At 46.5% G+C, this 20,420-nt stretch overlaps 1 protein-coding gene and 2 long non-coding RNA genes across 5 annotated transcripts in view; 2 read left to right on the top strand and 1 right to left on the bottom strand.

Moving 5' to 3' along the window:
- Nucleotides 1-4,943: 4,943 nt before the first annotated feature.
- Nucleotides 4,944-6,256, top strand: LOC113833336. Its single transcript, XR_003480975.2, has 2 exons — nucleotides 4,944-5,582; nucleotides 6,055-6,256. It is a non-coding gene; the product is annotated as an uncharacterized LOC113833336 (long non-coding RNA).
- Nucleotides 6,257-13,443: 7,187 nt separating this feature from the next.
- On the bottom strand, nucleotides 13,444-15,641 carry LOC100761572. Of its 2 annotated transcripts, none has more exons than XR_004771591.1 (2): nucleotides 15,237-15,641; nucleotides 13,444-15,116 (listed from the first exon to the last, which is right to left on the bottom strand). It is a non-coding gene; the product is annotated as an uncharacterized LOC100761572 (long non-coding RNA). The 2 variants fall into 2 exon arrangements; XR_003481010.2 differs by having other exon boundaries at nucleotides 15,258-15,641.
- Nucleotides 15,642-15,761: 120 nt separating this feature from the next.
- Nucleotides 15,762-20,420, top strand: part of Btbd9 (BTB domain containing 9) — a 354,247-nt gene continuing 349,588 nt past the window's right edge. The window contains exon 1 of one of the 2 annotated variants that reach the window (XM_027394408.2): nucleotides 15,762-15,896. The gene's annotated coding sequence lies outside the window, so the exon portion shown is untranslated. The remainder of the gene's footprint in view (nucleotides 15,897-20,420) is intronic. The other variant, XM_027394409.2, reaches the window with a different exon arrangement.

The following is a 20,420-nucleotide window of genomic DNA, read 5'->3' as shown; positions in this document are numbered from 1 at the left end:
ACAGCAAATGCACAAACTTGATGTTAGCATACTAGCATAAAAATGATGCTAGCAAGCATATTATAGAATATTTTAAAATGCTAACATCCAGGACTTTTAGAGCTATAATTAAGTATGTACTTCGTAGATGTCATCAAACTATACATTAGGGCTGAAGATAAGGCTAAAAGCAGTGGCTGCTCTTGCAGAGAACCTGAGTTCAGTTTCCGGTACCCATGACTCACATCCACCTTTAACTCTAGCTCCAGGGGATCTGGCACCCTTTTCTGGTCTCTGCACTCAAGGGTGTGCCTGCACACACACACACACACGCACACGCACACGCACACGCAGGGACCAGCTTCCCTTTTGGCAGCCATAACAGCCGAACACGTGCTTCTATGACCTTGTCCTAGACACTAGAAAGTCAGATGCCTGCCTCGTGACAAGGAACCAATCAGAAGTTAGCTGGTGGTGCTATGCTTTACGACCCTTGTGTACTTTACGGACAAGCGCACAGCAATGATGCACAGAGCATAGCAACCACCCTGGGAGGGCCTATGGGCCATAACAACCAGTTGACCAATCAACACAGGGCAAGCCCTTCAAGCCTGGAGGCACACACAATCCTGAGCCTGTGCATACCCCTAGACACTCCCCTTATGCTGCCCTATAAAGATCTGTACTCAGTGGCTTCGAACTGTCTTTGCTAGCCATCCGCCATGGTGGGTGGATCAAAGACCCGAGCTAACATGGGGTTAGCTCGTTAAATTACAATAAAGCCTCATGCAGTTTGCAGCAAGCTCTCGAATCCGCCTGGTGATTGGGGTGACCGTGAACATGGCCTGGGACCCCAGATACTTGAGTTTTCGGGGGTCTAACACACACACACACACACAGAGAATGTAATTTAAAAATAAACTACACTTTAGATTTGCAGTAGGCGTTAAGACTTGAAAGGCGTTAAAATGATCAGCTCCTTTTATTTGGTTAATCCTGTGGTATTCTGTATCCTAGAAAATAATCAGAGGTTTTAAATTCTAAATGCAACTCGTTGCTTGCATTATTCTTTTACAGTCGCAAAAAAGGTAGAAAAGCCCCCAAATGAGGAAACAGTTAATTTTATGATAGAATGTTATCTTTTCTAATGTCATTTAACATTCAAACATCATTTTAGACCTTAAAAAAAACAAAAACAAAACAGAAGGATGCCATGAGGTAGTAAGTGAAGAGACAGAAATCTGTGTAGATCATGCTCTTGATGTTAGCAAAAATGACAACCATAGAAAGACGGGGGAAATACCAAGTTAGGCTCATCACTGGCTACTGACTTCCTGCTATTGTTATGAATTTTTCAAATTATTCCAAGTGAGCAACTATGACGTTACTTTTAAAAATTCATTTTTAGTTCATGTGCATTGGTGTTTTGCCTGCTTGTATGTCTGTGTGAGAATGTCTGATCCCCAGGAACTGGAGTTATGGACAGCTGTGAGCTGCCATGTGGGTGCTGGGAATTGAACCCTGGTCCTCTGGAAGATCAGTCAGTGCTCTCAACCACTGAGCCGTCTCTCCAGCCTGACAAGTTTTACTTTCCAAATAATAAGAACCATTTCTTAATTTAACATTTGGTTTCTTTACCCTTTGGGAAAATGAGGTACTTTAAAAATGCTTGTCTAATCCAGGTATAGTGGTGCATGCCTTTAATCCCAGCACTCGAGAGACACAGGGAATGGATCTCTTTGAACTTGAAGTCCAGGACAGCCAGAGCTAGACAGGGATTTCCTGTCTTGAAGCAAACAAACAAATCCAAAACAACAACAAATCCTTTTGTCTGATGTTGGGGCCCAACATTATTATATTTTGGGATGCAGATTTCAGCTAGATCCCAGGAGCTTGAATCTCCCATTGTCTTTCAGATTGCAGCTGATTACCTCCGGATGCCTGGCCCTGGTGGGGAATGGTTCATAGTTTGTGTAGCAATGGACCAAGACTCCTGGGTGGACGCAAACCCATCATGGGGCCTGGTGAAGTGTGCCTGGTAGAATGCAAGGGGTTTTGTATATGTGCCTAGGGACTTGTGAGAGGCTGGTGAGGACGAGGAGTTCTAAGACTACCTCTAGGATTAAAGGAAGTATTTGATATTAGCTTTATACATGATAATAGAAGTCTTTTGCTATCACCCCCACTGTTGGAAAGAGGATGCTTGAATAAACCGTGGACTCCAGTCTTCAGCATGGACTGAGAGCCCTCCTGAGATGACAAGATGTGTCTGTCTCGTCCTTAACGCCACTGGGTAACTAGGAGTTTCCGGCTCCACACTCTCCCACTCAGGGATGGACCGGGGGCTATTCGGCTGGCTCTATTTGCAGCCCCATCAGTCCAGTCCAGAATAGACATCAGTCCAGAATAGACAGCCTCTGTAGCGTGGGACTGATACAGGCTGGACCCTGGCAATCTGATGCTCAAAACTTTTCTTTTTTGGTTTCCCAAGACAGGGTTTCTCTGTGCAGCCCTGGCTGTTCTGGAACTTGCTCTGTAGACCAGGCTGGTCTGGAACTCACTTGCCTCTGCCTACCCCTGGGGCTGAGATTAAAGGTGTTGATTATCAAACCCAGCCCAAATTTCTATTCAGGAAAGACAACATATCAAAGATTAGAAAAATACATTTAAGTTGTATGAAACTCTTCATAGTTGAAAAGTATTCTAAATGATCAAATTCAACTAAGGGAACTTCAATTTTCCCTTGGTCTGCTTACTTTTTTTGAAAGTTTAAATAGATTAAAAAAACAAACAAACAAACAAACAAAAAACACCCAGGAAAGAAGTGGGCACATTCTCATGCGTTCTGCCCACTCTTAGCCGATTCCCAAGCAGCCATAGTCTCATAGCACAGCCCTCTCAGTACTCGCCAAACACACTGCTGATGTCACCCAGAAGCCAAAGTCAGCTTGGCTGCCCTCACAGATCCCCAGACAAATGACATCTCAGGACCGTGATCTTTCCTTTGTGTCAGTCTCAGGAAGACATGGTCACCACATAGGGACTCACTGCTCTTCAGAGGTGTCCTTCCTAACTTCCCTCTGGGGTGACAGCTGCAGGGTTCAGGATGTTCAAAGTCAAGAGCCCTTTTCCTGCCTGGCACTGCAGGGGCCTGTGGTCTAGCTGCTTGAATGGAGGTGGGCCTCGAGTTACCGAGACAGGAAGGGTGAGTTAATAATTCCAACATCGTGCCATGTAATGATAAAAGGATTTAATGGAGTGTGCACAGCATGATTGGGGGCACGAAATCATATTAAATGTCCTTGTAGAACAAGGCTGAGGATACAAGAGAGTCGCTGTATTGAGAAAAATTATGATCTGTGGAGGCAAAGTGGACAAAACGGAACAGCAGCAAGCAAAGTGTCAACAGGGACAAACTAGGTTTAAAATCAATACTAACCACCCTATGTGGGTCTGCCGGTGGCAATTCCTAGCATCTGATGGCCATGTGTGGGTCTCACAGTTGGACACATGATCAGAATCACTTGGGGATTGTTTCAACACAGGTGTTTAGGCCCCACTGATGGGCCAGGTCTGCAGAGAGCTCTATGATGAACACTTAGTTGCTGTGGATGTGAAAGAGAGGGAGGCAGAGAGGGAAAAAGTAGAATGTGTGGAGGCCAGGAGCTGACTTTAGGGTATCTTTCTCCATTGCTACACCTCAGTTTTTTTTTTTTTTAAAAAAAAACACAGACTATCGCTGAATCTGGATTTCACCACTTAAGCTAGATGGCTGGTATCTGAGCCCCTGGGATGCACTTGTCTCCAGCCAGCTCGGTATTGGGGTTACAGATGACAAGGGCTACTACACCAAGCTTTTTCACATGGGTTCTGGGGGATCCCAAGGTAGGTCCTCCTGCGTGTTCACCAGGCACCCTGACCACTGATCTACCTCCACAGCCTTATGATGAACATTTCTATTAAGTTCCCATGTGGTGCTGACAAGGCTAGTCAGTCGTGGATCACACTTTAAGATGGTACCACTAGTTACCAATGCTCTCCATGAATCGGTGGCTAAGCACCACCTAGACTTGTGACAGGAAGCACGCAAACTGCCGGTGGAAAGCAGAGAGCGCTGTACGGTTACCCTGGTAGGTGAGCACCATCCTTCCTGGGAATTGTGGGAAATCATGACTGATTCACTTACTGTGATACAGCGGGGTCAGTTTCCCTGGCAACCTCTCAGTGAATTATGATTGTAAAAACAAGTTCAAGGGTAGACACTTGGTAAGCAATTGTTGCTGTTGTTTTTTCCCAGACAGGATTTCTCTGTGTCACAGCCTTTAGTTGTCCTGAAACTCACTTTGTAGTACAATCTAGTCTCGAACTCACAGAGATCTGCCTGCCTCTACCTCCCCAGTGCTGGGATTAAAGGTGTGCGCCACCACCGCCCAGCTTGGGTAAGCATTTTTAAGTTTTGGATTGTTAGACCCCCGGAAAACTCAGGTATCCGGGGTCCCAGGCCACAGGGTCACCCCATCACCAGGCAGATTTGAGAGCTTGCTGCAAATTACATGAGGCTTTATTGTAATTTAACGAGCTAACCCCATGTTAGCTCGGGTCTTTCACCCACCCGCCATGGAGGATGGCTAGCAAAGACTCTGAGAAGCCACAGGACCGACATCTTATAGGGCAGCGTAAGGGGAGTGTCTAGGGGTACGCACAGGCTCACGATTGGTGTCCCCTCCAGGCTTGGAGGGCTTGCCCTGTGTTGATTGGCCAACTGGTTGTTATGGCCCATAGGCCCTCCCAGGGTGGTTGCTATGCTCTGTGTGTCATTGCTGTGTGCTTGTCTGTAAAGTAAACCCAGGGTCATAAAGCATAGCACCACCAGCTAACTTCTGATTGGTTCCTTGTCACGAGGCAGGCACCTAACCTCTAGTGACCAAGGCAAGGTCATAGCAAGCACGTGTTACTGTCATGGCTGCCAAAATGGGGGGCTGGTCCCTTCAGTCCTGTTAGACTTCAGTTAAACACAATCTCCTTCCCCAAAGGAAACTACCTTAAATGGGAGAAGAGTGACAAGAGGATCACTCTGTAGGTTAGAACAAAGCAGTCCCCCTGGATCAATCATGCTGCTATCTCCTTACCATGGAGTACAATTATTAGTCACTGGAGAACACACTCCGCCCATTAAAAGAATTTTTTTGTTGTTTTTATTTTGGGGGGGGAATTGGGGAGACAACTAAGAGGCTAAAAGCACTAGCCATGCAAACTGGAACCCACATTTAAAAACAAGCGGGGGGTGGATGTGGTGGCATGCATCTGTAATCCCAACACTCGTGTGGTAAAATGGCAGGTGGAGACAGAATCGAGCAGGCCAGGCAGCCTGGAGTACACAATGCTGACAGTTGCCCTCTGATTGCCATAGGTGCACCCTGGCACATGCTCACACATGGCCTTCCTCGACATGTGCTCCCTTTGCCTCCATGAACGAACCTGTGATCACTAATTCTAATCCCACTTTCCTAACTGTTCTGTATCAGGGTTCTCTTCTCTTTTAATACAGATGAGATTAAAAGGGAGCTGATTCCAGGCAGAAGATCTTGACTCCATCACTAAAGGTGGGCACCATGTTCAAGGGAGGGGTGGGAGTGGGGAGTGAATGGGAGCTGTTTTGTGCCTGTGCCTGGAATAGAAAATATTCCTTTAATACTCCGCCCTCAGCATTGCCCTTTTTGCACAGTCTCATCTTTCTTTGGTGATTTCTCCCACTTTCATGGCCTTAGCTATCACCTCTTGGATAAAATCAGTTAAGGAGATAAAAAGATTAAAGCTGTAACACAGGCAGAGCAAACACAGAAGTATAATTAATGCATAGTACTATTTGGTCTACGTGTGTCTTGGTCTTCCTAGACTTTGGAAACAACACTGATAAGCTGATTTTCCCACATGGAGCTGCCTTTCACGCTTGCCATTTATGTGCCCTTCTGGTCTCACGTCTCCTTCTGTCTCCCGATCAGGGCATTCTCCTTTTTATGTCCTTGGTCTGTCACGCTGACTGACTGCTCCCTTTTTATTTCTACCCTAACGCAGCCCCTTTTAGATGCTGGCATATCATAACCCTCAAGAGAAAACGGCACACTGTATGAAAGAAGCCGGCCACAAAGGACCACAGACTGGATGGTTCTGTTCCTCTGAAATGTCTGGAGCTGGCAAATCTGCTGGGACGGGAAGCAGATTACTTGTTGCCTGGGGCTGGAATGAGGGTTGGGGAATAAAGAGTGACTGACAAAGAGATTGGGATTTCTTTTCATTGCACTGAAAAGGCTTGAAGTTGGAATAGATGTTTGCAAAGCCTTGTGGACACACTAAAATCCACTAAACTCTGCTCTGTAAACAGACTCATACTCTAGTAAAGCTATTAGAAAACACAAACAAACAGAAAACCATAATGATGTAGTTATGATCAGCTTTCTGTCGCTAAAAATACAGTACCAAGAAGAGATAATTAATTTATGAAGATTGGTGTGTGTGTGTGTGTGTGTGTGTGTGTGTGTGTGTGTGTGTGTGTCTGTGTGTGTGTGTGTCTGTGTCTGTGTGTGTCTGTGTGTGTCTGTGGAGGCCAGAGGAGGCACTGAATCATCTGAGTTGCAATTACAGGGGGTGTGATCTGCCCAATGTGGGTGCTGGTAGCTCAACTCTGGTCCTCTGCAAGAGCAGCAAGTGCTCTAACTCCTGGGCCAAACCCTTCCATCCCCAGAGGTGGTTTCAGAGGTTTCAGACTGTGGTCACTTGGCCTGGTCATTCTGGGCCTATGGTGAGGCAGGGATAGTGTGGTGAGGAGAGTTTCTTGTTTTGTGGTACCTGAGAAGCAAAGACAGACCTTATTTTTATTACAAAATTTATTCTCCAAACCCAGCAAGCTCTGAGTCTATAAGCAGACCCATCCATTAGTAGGTCAGAGGTCTTCTGATCCAATCACCTTCCACAGGCCTGTCACTTTATCCTGCTGCACAGGGGATTGAGCCTTCAATGTGTGGGGTTTTGCAGGGCAGTCTCAATCTAAAACCATGACCATTGGTTGAAAGAGACTTCTGGCCTTTACCTAGCTAAGTAGGCTTTCATCCTAGGCTTCAGAGGGTCTGGTTTAGTTACAACATGCGTTTATGAACAATTCCTATGTGCTGCTGCTCCTGAACCACACACACACACACACACACACACACACACACACCACGCTGCAGAACTAGTGCCCTGCAGCAGAGCTGTGGGTGTGGGTCTGGAATGGTGGGCATACCTGTGACCCCAGCTGCTCTGGGGACCCAGGAGGGGTCACTGTTATGTTTTTATTTAAAAAGAGGAAAAGAGAAAGCTGAGGGATGAGACATATTGACTAGTTTATTATACGGGCCCAGCAGAGTAAGGAGACTAAGAGAGAAAAGGAACAGGGGTAATGACTGACTGCCATGGCCAGTTGCCATAGAGGCTGAGAGAGAGCCAAGAAGAAACAGAGAAGGGGAGTAGAGAGGAAGGAGAGGGAGGGAGGGAGGGAGGGAGGAGGGAGGGAGGGAGGGAGGGAGGAGAGAGAGAGGGAGAGGGAGAGAGAAAAGCAGGAAAGTTGGGTCTTTTAAAGGGAAGACTGCGCATGCGCACTGAGGTTCCACCCATGTCCAGAGTCATCATGGGTGATGGGTGACCTGTGATAACGTAGCACGTTTTCTTGCGCATGCCCTGACTATGGTCAGGGGGCAGGGTCTGTCTCTTAAAGAGGTAGAGCCTATCAGCGTCAAAGCCTGAACCTTTCAGTCACCTTTACAATTCAGTATATGCACGTCTTTCTTTTCTTTAACTCAAAAATACTTCATTGTATATTTCCGTCAGCTTACTTCCCTATTGAAGAACACTCTAGGTGCTTCCATTTTATTTAGTCCCCTCCCCCGCTTTGGTTTTTCGAGACAGGGTTTCCTCTGTGGCTTTGGAGGCTGTCTTAGAACTCGCTCTTGTAGACCAGGCTGGTCTCAAACTCACGGAGATCTGCCTGCCTCTGCCTCCTGAGTGCTTTTATTTAATTTTTTAAAATGCAGCCACTTGCTGGGCGTTGGTGGCTCATGCCTTTAATCCCAGCACTCAGGAGGCAGAGGCAGAGGCAGGCAGATCTCTTCTGAATTTCAGGCCAACCTGGTCTACAGAGTGAGTTCCCGGACAGTCAAGGATACACAGAGAAACCCTGTTCCAAAATCAACCAAACAAAAACAAAAAATAAATAAAAATTCAACTAGTCTCACAGTAAATATCCTGAGAAGGGGAGAGAGAGAGAGAGAGAGAGAGAGAGAGAGAGAGAGAGAGAGAGAGAGAGAGTATGTATGTGTGTGTTTTTTACATTTGCAGATTTCCGGGGCAATGGGCTACCTGTAAGATCTGTAAGATCTACAAGCAGGTACATTCTTTCTTTTTTTTTTTTTTTTTCGAGACAGGGTTTCTCTGTGGCTTTGGAGGCTGTCCTGGCCCTTGCTTTGGAGACCAGGATCTCTCACAGAGATCCGCCTGCCTCTGCCTCCCGAGTGCTGGGATTAAAGGTGTGTGCCACCAACACCCGGCTAAGCAGGTACATTTCAATTGGAATGAATACTGACACATTCCTTTCCAAGGAAGCTTCGGAAATTCACAGTCTCCTTTGACTCAATACCTCTAGGAAAAGTGAAACAGATGCCTTTTCATGCTTTTTTTTTTTTTTTTTGACAATCTGCACTTTTCTATTTTATGCAAAGCAGACTTGGTTCCTTTACCCATTTTCTTTTTTTTTGGAACATTTGCCTTAGCTCTTTTTGTGTCAAAAGTTTAGAAACTTCTGTTTTCCAGCAGCTATTTAATTTTGCTATATTAAACTAGGACAAACCAGAGAATCTAAAGTATCTTCCCCTTTACCCTACACTGGTTTTCCTCAGGGTAGTATATACATGTTCTGTATCAGAGCTACCTGTGGGTATGTCAAACAACAACAAAAGGAGACTTCTTTAGAACTCTCCAAAGAGAATTTCTGGTGATGGGTATCAATGTAAGCCATTCTAACACTACTCTCTCTATCTGCCTGGTTCTCAGATCTAGAGAATTTCTAGACCGGCATAATCCAACAGAACTTTCTGCAATAACACAAATGTTCCAGATGTGAACAGTCCAACACAGTACCTACTGAATTCTTTAAATGTAACTAGGGCCGAGAAGTGAATGTTTACACTGGAGGCTGCCACACTGAGCCTGCTGCTCTTGACTGTTAGCTACATGAAACCTGAACCCAACCTTCATGTCTGCCTCCCTTCTGTGTCTAGTTCAAAGTAACCTGCACATGAAAAACGGCAGCAAGAAAGCCTAGGCAATCACTCATTGGTTAAGGTTCTTGGTATACTAAGAAGTGAAGAGGGGATGGACAGATGGCTCAGTGGTTAAGAGCCACTGGCTGCTCTTCCAGGAGTCCTAAGTTCAATTCCCAGCAACCATGTGGTAGCTCAGAACCATCTGTAATGAGATCTGATGATCTGGTGTGCAGGCAGATATGCAGATAGAGCACTCACATATAATAAAACAAATAAATCTAAAAAAAAGAAATGAAGAAATGCCATAATTCAAGTTATTAAAATGTGGTATGCTGTAATATTTGCCTTGCACTTACAAGCTGCCTTACTATCTTACACTAATTTCAGGATTAAGCTATTCAACCACTGAGGTAACTGGTATCTGATAACTACAGATAGTCATCACACTCAACCACTCTCTACCATCACCTATATAAATATTAAAGACTTATTAAGACAACAATGAATCTTTTTTGATCTTTCATGTCCTTTCTGTTAAAATATACACGTGGAAACATATGTACTACAGAACATGATCAGACTACTAATCTGTGAGACAGAATGGAGTTATAAGCAGACTATGGTACATAGAGAATTATTCTTTGAAATTCAAGCCTCCTGGATGATAGCATCGAGAGAGTTGAAACTGAATAGACTGGAGGACTGGGGATTTGTTCACTATGATTTCATTTATCCTTCTCCATCAGAAGAAAAAGTGGAAGGAATGTCATCCCGCAGAGTTGCAATACTGTTGAAACTTCTCAGAAGATAACTCATTGTTCCTGCTCTTATTGAACACAGAAGAACTCATTAGGCACAGTCTTCCTAGCCTGAAGTGAGGGCAGAAGGCTACAGTTTATGCATTAGATAGCTATCATAAGCATATTTGCCATTTATTTTCCCCAAACAACTGAGGACGGCTGCAATTACACAGAGACTTCATACTTTTTTTAATTTATTTTTTTATTTAAATTAGTAACAAGCTTGCTTCACATGTCAGTCCTAGCTCCCTTTCCCTCCCCTCCTCCTCCGCCCTCCACCAACCCCACTAAGCCCCCACCCCATATCATACATCTTCGGCTCCCCAGGGAGGGTAAGGCCCTCATGGGGGATCTCCAGAGTCTGTCATATCATCCCAGACAAGGCCTAGGCTCTCCCCCGAGTGTCCAGACTGAGAGAGCATCCCTCCATGTGGAATGGGCTCCTAAAGTCCATTCGTGTGCCAGGGATAAATAGATTGTCGAGGCCTCCTTACTGACACCCACATTCAGGGGGTCTGGATCAGTCCCATGCTGGCCTCTCAGCCATCAGTCTGGGGTCCTTGAGTGCCCCCTTGTTCAGGTCAGCTGTTTCTGTGGGTTTCACTAGCCTGGTGAAACCCTTTGCTTATCACTCCTGTCTGCAACTGGGTTCCTGAAGTTCAGTTCAGTGTTTAGCTGGAGACTGCACGCATTTATACATGATTCTGGGCAAGCAAAACCCAAACATGCTTGGATCAGGCAACAAACTAGAATGCAGATATGCAGGCCATGACTTCATACCTGGGCACTCAGTCACAGTCACATCCCCCCCCCCCCCCCCGCCCTTATGAACCCAGGGCATTGCACGTGTTAAAGCAAATCTGAGCTACATTCCTAGCCCAGAGCTACAAATGAGCTTCATGGCAGCCAAGTTGAAAAGAGGAACCATGGAGTCGTATGGTTTACACACACACACACACACACACACACACACACACAGACACACAGACACCAGTCACTCAAGGCGAGTCACTTCATGATGGTTGGCTTTGAAAATGTCGTTTGGGAGATTTTCTGTGGGGAATGCAAAGCCACCAAGCCCACATAAGTCTTGCAGGACAGACATTCATAGGTTCTGGGGGGCTGTTTCTTCTGGGGAGGCACGATACTTGCCAAGTTGGTGCAACACTCACGGCAGTTGGTGGGAAGGTTTGTGAGCGTGGGTTCAGGACAATATGGACAAGCACGCTTTCTGTGGGACCAGCTAGCGTCATGTGCTTGGTTAAAGACAGGTACACACTGTTCAGAATTCAGTAATATCAGCAGATGGGAAGTGGGCTGACAGCTTTTGATGAAGAGTTAGCCACCTCATGTGGGGATTATCAACTTTATATGGCCATTCCTGTCTCTATGGTGGTAGTTGGGGGGCACAGGTGAACTTGGAATTTTCATAAAACCAGGTGTCCAAAAATAAGGGGGGGGGAAGTGTTCAAGTTTTATACAGTAGAGCAGAAGGTCTGTAGATTCACAAGTTCTTTTCTCCTTTTTAAAAGTTCACATTAGTTGCCAATATTTAGAGATGAATAGATTTCAAGTCTGACAATGCTGGATGCATCTATTATACCCCATAGCAAAATCTGCTAAGTGGGGTAGAGATCAACCCATCTGCTGGAGCTATTTAGGTACTGAAATGCTCTGTTGCAGGATGAAGATTTGGATTAAAAAATTTTTCAAGAAAATATTGGTATAGGCATTAGTACATTAGTATTAGCATATGCATGTGTATATCTCTGTGAGTGTGTGACTACAGAAGTTTAGTGTCCAGAAGAGGGTGCTGGATTCCCTGGGACAGGTGTTACAGGCAGTGAGCTGCTCCATATGAGTGCTGGGAACCAAACTCAGATCCTCTGCAAAAGCACTACGTGCTCTTAACCCGAGCCATCTCTCCAGCCTCATTGCTCACTCCTGACTGTAAAAATCTGATGGGCTCTTCCACAATGTATAGCTATGAGCAAAGTGACTGCTTAATAAATATACCTGGCAAGATCACATACCAAACATACTCCTTGGTGAAAAAATGAACCTTAGGCATGAACTGTGTATGTCATGTTTTCTAGCACCCTTCCATGCAAATAGGGATTACATGGCATGAACAGTGACGGTAAATGGGTGCTAGCACTGGGAATCCTGGCTTGATATAAGACTTACTGATTTTGTGAACTTGAGCAGTTACTTCAACTTCCTGTGATGTAGCTTCCTGGTTTGTAAGTATTGTAATTAATATTATCACCTACGTCAACGGGCTGTTATAAAGATTGGAATGAGCTGGTGATGTCTGTAACATCCTGAAACAGAAGTAGCACAGGGGCAGGAACTGTGGGCCTGGCATGTAAGCATCATTATTACAGTAAATGCTACAATGCATGGGTGTTACATTAACAGTATGGAGAAAGAGCATTTAAATCATCAGGACTCTGACAGAAAGTTTCCTAGGAAGGGACTCTCTGTCATGGATCTAAACCTTGGTCTAGTAACTGTTTCACCCTTATGTAGTCTGCTATGGTATGCCTACACCTTAACAACAACAAAAAAAACCAAAACAGCACTCAGAAGGCAGAGGCAGGTGGATCTCTGTGAGTTCGAGGCCAGCCTGGTCTCCAGAGCAAGTGCCAGGATAGGCTCCAAAGCTACACAGAGAAACCCTGTCTCAAAAAACAAACAAACAAAAACCCAAAAGCAAACAAACAAAAAACACAAACAAACAATAAAAAAGTCCATTTATGGCAACTAGCTATCTACCCTCCTGTTTACCTCTGCTCCAAATGAATAGCTTGCATAACTGAGTGATAGCCATAGTTATCTGGACGCAAGTAGCACAGCTCATACTAACTCACAAGTGTTTGGTGAAATAGCCTTAGTTGGATTTTTAAGGATGCAGTTATAAACAGTGTGTGATTTTCTCTGTCCCTTCCATGTGCAACAGAGACTCTTCTTTCTGAGTTGGGAAGTCACAAATCCTTGGGCCACTCTGGATAACTGATGCATCTCTCTTTATAGGTGATACCAGTTATATAACTGAATTGCATAACCATGTCTCCCACTCCATGTCCCTGCCTGGAAGCCCTGAGTAGCTTTGCTCACTAGGCATTTGTAACTGAGTGAATTGGTGTGCATATCTCTGTCCAGTGAGTGGTGTGGTAGTTTCCCATTCTCACCTTAACAAAACATGTGAAATGACCATGTTTGTTCCAGCTCACAGTTGCAGAGGTTTCAGTCTGGTTTCCCTGGCTCCATTGTTTTAGGCGTGTGGAGTGACAGAATGCATGTAGGAGCAAAACCACTCACCTCATGACCAGGAAGCAAAAAGAAAACAAAAGGCCAGATTCCCACAATCCCTTTCAAAGGCACACATTTTAATAATTTCAGGACTGGCCACTAACCATCTCTCATCAGTCACAGGCCTGTGTTATTTGGCTGTTTGACATTTTCCTCTAACTGTTGATGGCCCCTCCATCAGACCATAGTCACAGTGCTTAGTCTGTGAAGCAGCCTGACAAACTGTGTGCTTCTTTTCTAGATAAAGGAGACTGCAACATGACACTGTCACTTTTATTGTTGACTGTGGTAGTTTCTCATGGCTATTGTGGTAAGTTAACAATTCATGTTAGCTCTCTAGAAGTCAAAAGTCCTAAATTCAAGAATCCAGTAGCTTGCCCTTTCCAGTTTCCATAGACTGCCTGTGTAGCACAAATTCTCATTGATATTAATAATAAAAACACAGAGAAAGATATTGGGGTTACAGCTAAAGATCACAAAAGCAAATCGGCCAGCCACCAGAGAGCTCTCATCTCTATCAATGCTCAGACCAAAGGGTGATCCTGTCCTCAGATTTCATCTCCAGGCAGCACTGCTCCTCACACTGCACTGAGCTCCTGTCTCCTCCTGCCTTATATTCCTCTCTAGTGCTGGGATTAAAGGTGTGGGATCCCAAGTGTTGAGATCACCTTTGTGTGAGCTGTTTCTCTTTTAGACTGGATCAATTTCCTGTATCCTAGGGTGGCTTTGGAGTAACAGTGATCCATCGGCCTCTGTCTCCCAAGTGCTGGGATTAAAGGTGTGTACCACCACCACCTGGCCTTTATGGCTAACTAGTGTGGCTAGCTTTGTACTCTGATCTTCAGGCAAGCTTTATTTGTTAGATTATAAGCAAAATACCACCACATGCCTGCATTCCTTTGATCTATATTAAAGGCTAACTGGGCAGTATCTTCAAATCTCTGTGACCTCTATCTCTCTCATACGCCCTTTCCAACTCTGATGCTCTTGTCCCAGCCCAGGGGTGGGGGCAATTCGGGGCATCTGATGTACTTAACTGAACCATTATCTGCAAACTCCTTTCTGTCACATTACAGAACATATTAGCAGATTATGGAGATGGGGGATTGTCAGTGTGGGGAATGTTATTCTGCAAAACACAGTTCACAGTTAGAATTGAGCATTACCTGTGGGCAGTTTCTTAATGTTTAACCCTAGGATTTGCTTAGTAACCCATACTTATTTACAGTCTCTACCGTAGCCATCGGTCGGGAGTGCCATTCCCGTTTAGTAACTCTCACACCTGCATCTTTTCTTTCCATCTTGATAGACAACGTCACTACCACCTATGTCAGCACCCACACTAGAATCCTGGCCTACTTATCAATCCCCCACTCCGAGATGGCCTCCATGTTTACATTCCCATCCCAGTGCCTTGGCGGTTCTGATCGCTTCTCTGGGGCACTACAATGCTCTTCCCTGGGCGAGGAGCCCTTGATGTTTCCGTTCATTTCCACTTCCCATTTAAGACGTCTTTGCATGGATATCGTCTTCTGTCTTCAAATCCTTCGCACCCAGATAAGTCCCTAACTTCCAAGGGAGACAGACAAGACGACTCTCTAGTTTCAACCGGGCTCAGACTTGCAACCCGATTTCTGTGGCGTCCAGGTGCGCAGTCCCCGCTCCACAGTTTCTTCTCTATGTGAAAAGACGAAGTGTAACGGGGCTTTACACTTCACATTCAGTAGTCCTGGAAGGTGGAGTGGTGAGCGGTTACGTCCAGGCTAGTGCCAGGGCCTTGAAATCAAAAGTCCGAAGGAAGCCAGGCTCCCCCCCTCTCCCCCCTCCCCCCGGGCAGCCTTGCTCGCACTATTTCGTCTTCAATTCACACCTTCCCATTGAAGGCGGGCAGGTCGGGGTTTTACTTTTCACGCTTACAGAACAGGGAAACCGAATCACGAGACTCCAGGCGTGGCCTTCATCGCACCTCCGTGCTGTTGAACGGCTTGCTTGGCTCCTTCTCTCTCCTGGCGGAACTTCCTTGCTCGCCCTCCGCCGCCCGCCCAGCGGGGAGCAGGCCTCAAGCTTTCTCTTACAAGCGCTCCGGCTCTTCCCCATACGCAGTGACGCAACCGATGACGCTATTGAGTGACGTGCGATGACGCGACTTACCCCCAGCCAGGTGCGGGCAGGGCGGCCACACCCCGAGGGCCCACTTCAGGAGGGGCAGTGGCTCGGACGGGCTGAGACTCGCCCTAAGACCGCGCCAGAGGCGTCCCGGGGCCCTGAAGATCCTGGGTCCTACCGGCCTTCGGTTGACCCGTTGCTAAGTGACGCCAGCGCGCAAGGCGCGTGCGCGGCCACGGCGGTGTGCGTGAAGGCGGGCGCGCGCCGCGACGGCGGCGGCGGCGGGGAAGGCGGCGACGGCGGCGACGACGGCGGCCGAGGGGGCGGCGGCCACGACGTAGAGCCTCTGCAGGCCGGATTGACGTGTGTGGCGGAGGCTACGTCGCTGAGGAACATCGTCGGGGTGAGTCGCCCCCGGGACCGCCCGGGGGAGGTGGGGCCAGGCCGCACCTGCTGCGCGGGCCCGGGGCGCGGACACGCGCGCCCCCCCCACCCCGTACCCGCGCGCGCGCGTACCGCTCCACGCCCCTCGGCCGCTGGTTCCGGGGGCGGGGACGGGGGGTGACGAGGGTCAGTTTCCGGGCCTGGCGCTCCTGGGGCGGGGGGCGCGCTGGAGAAGGGTGCGGAGGGACAAGGGACTGGATCCCGGGGCGGCGCTGCCGGCTTCCCCTCCGCCGAGGGCGGGATTGGAAGCTGGAGAAGCCCGCGTTCCGCTTCTGCAGCCTCGCGCCGGGACAAGAGACGCCACTGTGCAAGCCTGACAAACGCGGGAACGGGGGTGTGTGTGTGGTGTTGGGGGTTCACAAAGTTTTGGTTCAGCCGCGACGACGGGCTGCGTCGGTTCTGCCCTGGCAGGTCGCGTAGTAGGGGGCTCTGGAGTCTCTGCCGGCGGCGGCGCGACATTCGGGCACACCCACGACCCGGGGGAAGGCAACCTGTCGGTGTAGATGCCAGGTGGCCGGCGGACTTGTTGCCCGGACCTTCCAGCCTCACGTGTATGCTCACGTGTGCTTCTCTGACTTTTTTTTTTTTTTTTTTTTTGAAGCCAGAGGACCATACCCCTTCAGTATTGTCATTTCCTCATCGACTCCAAACTGCTCCTGTGCTGTGCTGTACTTCGGGCCATTGCAAGGGCCTCGAGGTTAGGGGCAGCCCTGCCCTTTGCGTTTGTTTTCCCCATAGGCAGTGCAGGCTGCTATCAGTCGTATGAAAAAATAGATTGCATTCCACGTGTGGGCTGTACTGGTGAAGCCGGAGTGAAAAGATGCAGCCACCCATCAGTCAGTAGTGTCTTAGTTGCGCTGGACTCCAGGAGGTTGGATGTGTGGTGGTTGTCCTAACTAACCATCCTTGCTGAAGGAGGAGACAAACGGAAGAAATCGTGGTTTTTTTTTTTTTTTTTTTCTTTCCCATTACCTGTTGAAGGCAAAGGCCTCGAACCATTGACGAGATAGGCAGTACTGACATTTAGTCATGATTTATGCGTTAAAAACCGGGTGACGTGACTTCACTTTGCACCCGGCTGTACCATCCAGAGATTCAGTTTTATAACCGAGGCTCTGTCAAGCATGGCATCTCAAGTTCTCACATCAGGAAAGCTCGCTCTGTGGAGCTGAATACTCCAGACCCACACTGTTCATTTACGAGCTTTTGGGACTGGAGTCATCCGCTTTCCTTTTCTGCCCGTTTCCTAGAAAACCCGCATTTACGAGCTTTTGGGACTGGAGTCATCCGCTTTCCTTTTCTGCCCGTTTCCTAGAAAACCCGCATGCTACCTAGTAGACACACAGCAGAAACGGCGTCACACTGCATAGATGGCTTTTCAGTACAGGAGAAGCGTTTAGTCTCAGCCTTCACATAGTTAATACAACTACTACTCTCTAGGGTTGTGCTAAGTTAGCCAGAGGATTGTGGGGTCACAAGTGAGGAGATGACCAGGTCTTTCTCTTTTAACAGTGAGCAGTCCCGTCAGGAAGAGAAAGCCTGCGTATGTAATAAAAGAATCGTGGAACTAAATGAGGTAGTAGCATCAGATGAGACTATAGTAGAGGAGAAATTTAGACAAGAGGAGGTCAGAGAGGGGGAACTCGGGAAGGTAAGATTAGGGTGGCCTTTAAAGAAGTGTGAAGTTGGAATTAGGAAAGAATTACAAAAATCCTGTGGCGAAAAGTTAAAATGTGAATTTGTTCATTGGATGGTGGAGAGTGATTTTGAGGAGTCTTGTGTGACTGGAGCAGAGAAAGTTTTCTTATACAGAAATAGAGAAAATTTAACAGGGTGGAAAGAAACGTGTTCCAGACCTCCCATTAATAATAGAGTAGAGCCTGTAGTTAGTTTTTGTCAACCTGACACAAATTATAATCCCTGGGAAGAGGGAACCCCTGTTGATGAATTGCTTCCATCAGATTGGCCTGTGCACAGTCTGTGGGGGCATTTTCTTCCGTGATAGGTGATATAGGAGTGCCTCCTTACCTTATCCTGCCCTCCCCTCCCCCGAAGAACCACCCCTTGGGAGGTGGTGCTGGGTTGTAGGAGAAAGCAAGCTCGTAACCAGCATCTGGTTCCTGCCTCCATTTCCAGCTTTGGCTTTCTTTGATGATGGAAAGCTGACAAGAAAACAAAATAAATACTCCCCCAAACTGGTTTTGATCAGTGTTTTATCACAGCAACAGCAAATCAAGCTAGAATAGTCTGTTTGCATGGGGGATGATGGGGTGGTATCAATCAGAATAAAGTCTAAGACAGGAATAAGCTACAGTTATTCTTTTAAAACATCTATTTGTTTTTCTTGAGATAGGGTCTTACCATGTATCCCTGGCTGGTGTAGACCATGCTGGCCTCAGATTTACTATGAGCCTCTGACTCTGCTTCCTGATTAGTGGGAATGCAGATAACAGCCATCATGCCATGCCTAAAAATAACTTACATTTACTTAAAGGATATCTAGTTGAGCTTCATTCCTGTGCATTTATCCTAGGTTGTCAACACTGCATGGTTCAGCCTTCACAATCTACCTAATGGGTTTAGGCTGCTGTTCTGGACATTTACACAAACGATGTAACCAAAGCCATCATCTACCCATACTCAGTGACACAGTTTCCATTGAGATTATCTCTCACAGTGCCCTGCTAAGCAATAACTGCGGATCTGTGACAAAAATACAGATTATGTTAACTAGAAAGGGAGCCTTTCTGAAGGTTCTAAGAAACATTGACAAAAAGATCTGACAGTAATTATACTCTACTGGAGAATATTAAATTATTATATTTTTTGTTATTAGAAAGTTTTTGAGCTGTTTGTAGTGACTCATACTTGTCATTTCAACACCTGGAAAGTAAAGGCAAGAAAGAGGTGTAGGGATCCAACAACATCCTCTGCAACAGTGATTTTGAAGCTTGTCAAGGCTACATGAGATTCTGTGCCCCTCTTGTCCCCCCTCCCCTACAAAAAGAATGGTTTGTAAGCCTGAGGTTGAATTGCTGAGATGTGTAATGTTACTCGGCAAATTTTGCATTATTTAACAACTTAGCAAACATTTATGAGGTGCTAGCTATAACTAGCTCTTCTGTCAGGTGCCGAGAGGCTGTAGATGAATGAGATGCTGTAATACATTTGGCATACAAGTGTTAATCAGAGATGATAAACCACTGGCTGTTACATGTTGTGATAAGTTAATTGCTTTGAGAATTAAAGTACTAGAGGAATTGACTACATTTGGGAGCACATTGATGTTGAAAGGTTAGGTGAGGAGAGGACAGACCTTAGCCCCAAAGGTTTGTGCTGTGTGTGAGTAGACAGTCAAGAAATGTTGCTAAACACGAAAGTGGAACAGTCCTTTTGGAAGTTGTTTCTTACCTGTTTAGTGTGTGGCAGTAGAGGTGGATAGTATATTACAGACAAATCATGAAGGGATCTTCCACTCTCCTTTCTTCCTTTTCTTTCCTTTTTTCTTTCGAGATGGGATCTCTCTTCATAGCCCTGGTTGTAATTGGAGTTCTTAGCTGGTCTAAATAATAAAAACCCAGAGCCAGATATAGTGGAAAATGCTGAGCGATCAGAGAGCCACCTTTACCTCATAAGCTTCCCAGCAGAAAAAGAGAGTGAGTTCCTGTTTCTTCCTGCTTATATCCTCTCTCTGCCTAGCCATCTCACTTCCTGTATGTCCACAGACATCCAGACCTGTATGGTTAGCTAGTGGCAAACTCCATCCTCTGATCTTCAGACAATTTTTATTTGTACAAGCAAGATATCACCACACCTGGTTGTCCTAGAACACATTCTGTAGACCAGGCTGGCCTTGAACAGGCAGATCCACCTGCCTGTGCCTCTCCAGTGCTGGGATTAAAGGGGTGTGCCACCATGCCTGGCCTACTCTATTCTAAAAGGTCTTGACCTACTGTTCATTTAATTGGCAATGGAAAGCCAAGGAGCATAGATGAAGCACATCATCAGGAAGAGACCAACAGTCCCTCCCACACAGGCCGCTTTAGAGTGGAGAGGCAGTGGAGTGCCGCTATCTCAGGACCAGAAAGTGGGATGGTTAGTGCTCAGGAACATTTCAGTTGTTAGAAGTGTAAAATCTTAAGAACACACAGAAGGGAGGGAGAACAAGATGGCATGCCTGCTGTGACCAAGGGGGTGATTATGATGCCATTAACTTAGAGAATAAAGGCGGGATGGTCTAAGTGCAGAGAAGCAATGGTGCTATGTTAATTTGAAGGCGATTATGGGGAGTTTCAGTAGACAGATCCACTCTGTAGGTAGTTGAAAATTCTACTTCAGAATTGGAGAGGACCAGGAGCAGTGCAGTGTAAATGACAGCTGAGACCTCAGGAATAGCAACTTTCTAAGGAGCATATAGGAGAGTTATTAACTTTGGGAACACTGGAGATAGAAAGATAACAGGCCAAATCCCTGTTGTACTGTT

The sequence above is a fragment of the Cricetulus griseus genome (assembly GCF_003668045.3).
Source record: "Cricetulus griseus strain 17A/GY chromosome 1 unlocalized genomic scaffold, alternate assembly CriGri-PICRH-1.0 chr1_0, whole genome shotgun sequence".
Taxonomy (NCBI): domain Eukaryota; kingdom Metazoa; phylum Chordata; class Mammalia; order Rodentia; family Cricetidae; genus Cricetulus; species Cricetulus griseus.
The sequence above is the reverse complement of the archived record's forward strand: the minus strand, read 5'-3'. Positions and strand labels throughout refer to the sequence as shown.